Raw genomic sequence first — 2,733 nt, forward strand, 5'->3', positions numbered from 1 at the left:
GCATACCAAAAAAATAATAAATGCGCTGCTATTTTAATCCGTAAGTCGATCCGTACACTAAACGACTAAACATAACCGTATGTGGACACCTGACCATCACGCCGAACATCTCCCGCCGCAGTGCTTCCCCGTTTGGGTCCGGACGCGTGTAGCGCTACACTCTGCTCGGGTTCTGCGTGAGTCAAACGCCGCGACTCTGATACGGTACATGACTCAAAACACGCCGTGAGACCGACCCGAGAGCTTCTCGAGGCGAAGGAATGAAATTGGGTATTTTAACGCGATTCGAATACACGACGCGAGTTCAAAAACAACAGGAAGAATCTGCATTACATCCGACGTGGCGTTGTTTGCCGAGAGATCGTTTTTTTTGCCGTGTTTGGCGTTTTCCGACACGCTTCGGTTACGTAGATGAACAAATCTCGAAAAGAGTGTCGCGTTCAGGGGCCCGGGCACCGAAGTCAACACGGACACTTATGAAATAAACATCGTCATGATACTACTATATTATATACTAGTTTAATATCGACGTCTAAAAGCCGGGAATTCCAGACGTGCGGGACCGCGACGCAACGTACGTTTGCAATAAGAAAAACACCGGGATGTTGTCCTCCGGTCCACCCGCCGATCAGACTAGTAGGTGCTGCAGGACGGAGTGTGCTCTCCTGGTCTGTAGGTAGGAAGTCGTGGACTCGGTGTGTCTGAAGAGAGAGATGTCGGAGATCTGATTGTTCAGCGGAGGAGGAGGAAGACTGACGGCGAGCTTGGGTACAGACTGGTGCTCTGGATTTCTGCCCGTTACTGTCGTGAAGAGACGTCGATGGATCCGAGAGAGAACCGGGGACTGCTGGATTCACCGTGTGAACAGCTACGTGTTGGCGAGGGAGTGACCGTTTATGCCCTCCAGTAATATCGGCACCCTCGGTAAGTACGAGCGAAGAAGACGTTTAATCTTTGGTTGAAAATATTCACAAATACTCTGCTCTCACGGGTATCGGACAAAAAAAAAAATCGTGTGTTCTTCCCTTGCCTCGGGGGTTTCCTCCGGGTACTCCGGTTTCCTCCTGCGGTCCAAAGACGTGCGCCGTAGGCCGACTGGCGTGTCTAGATTGTCCGTAGTATGTGAACATGAATGCAACTGTAACCTAAATGTGTTCCCTGGGACAGGCTCCAGGCTTCCCGCGACCCTGTGTAGGATACGCCGTCGGAACAAAGGCTGGACGACCGGATATTAGACGGAACAAAACAAGAAAGCATGGTTTGCTCTGTTCGAGGCGTGCCGCGCTGAGTTTTATGAGTTTTTAAGGTTGGTTCATTTTCGAAGCGAAGACATCGGTGTGAAAGTCCTCGTGACGCGTTCAGAGTTCCGCACGGTATACGGGGCTGTAGCGTATTTCTAACGTGGACTCGTTTTGCCGTATAATTCCTCCACCATTTCCATGACGATAACGATTAAAGGATTCCGTTCAGCGCGTTTAATTAGAGTCCACTTTTTTCTTTTTTTTTTCCCCTGTACATGTGTTTTATTTGTAAAGTTGTCTTGTGCACTGGGATTTGGATTTGCTTCTCTCGCTGCACAAATTACTTCCGACCCAAATCCTAAGCACACCTGGTCCACGCCGTGTTATTCTCGCTGCTGCGTCTCAGCCCTGAGCTCCACAGGTTCATGTCTCTCCACGGTAACACACCTGATGTAGCTGCATGACCCGAGCCAGGTGTTTTTAGTCGGCTGGGTTTGAGAACCACTGCCGTGTTTCCGTAGCATGCGGTTAAATGTGCATTTTTGTTGTTGTTGTTGTTGTTGTTGTTGTTGTTGTTGATCAATCCAAATGAATATTCAATTCGGTTTTATTTGTTTAGCGCTTTTAACAACGGACACTGCCTCATAGCGGCTTTACAGAATCATATAAACACAGGATGCGGATTTTAAGCGTGTGAATTTATCCGTGTTGAGCGAGCCGGTGGTGAGGAAAAACTCCCTGAGACGATATGAGGGAGGAACCTTGAGAGGAACCGGACTCAGACGGGAACCCGTCCTCATCTGGGTAACGACGGATAGTGTGAGAGTAAAAGAAAGTTCGTTATGGTGTTTATATGAAGTCTGTTTGTTGAACTAGTCCACTGTTCACTAAAGGAGACCCGAGTGTAGAACTGCATGCGGTAATCGCAGTCCCGAGGCCTTCGCTGCAACCGTATTCCCAGCGACCACAGCGAGAACGTCCGTGTCGAATTGACGTCCAAAACCATTTCCATGGTACTCCAAGCGGTACCGTCCTCATCAGTCTCCAGAATGTAGCCTCCAGTTGATGAGAGCTCCATCCAGAGGTGGGGCATCAGGATGGATCAGGATCACTGCGCTCTCCATGATATCATGCGTTTACTTTTTTACGGTGAGTGTTGCATGCAAATGTAGTGTTTGTTTGTTTTTTTGGTATATTTTGAATTTTAAGTACTTTTTTTTTTTTTTTAATGATTGGGGTGCATGTATGTGTAGCTACATTATTTTTATTAATTAATTAATTAATTAATGTGTTACGAATTTCAACAGCGGATTCCTCCAATGTGGGCTTGTTAGCATTAATTGCTACACTTTATTCATGACTCTACATCATTCACCGGCCGTGTATCGTCCGAGTAAAATTAGCTGGAAAAGCGGCTAGCGTGACCGAACGACATCCCGAAAGGTTGTGACCTCGGCGACCTTTTTAATATTTAAACAGGAGTGATTCGTCC

Source organism: Ictalurus punctatus, chromosome 14, assembly GCF_001660625.3.
Source record: "Ictalurus punctatus breed USDA103 chromosome 14, Coco_2.0, whole genome shotgun sequence".
NCBI classification, from domain to species: Eukaryota; Metazoa; Chordata; class Actinopteri; order Siluriformes; family Ictaluridae; genus Ictalurus; species Ictalurus punctatus.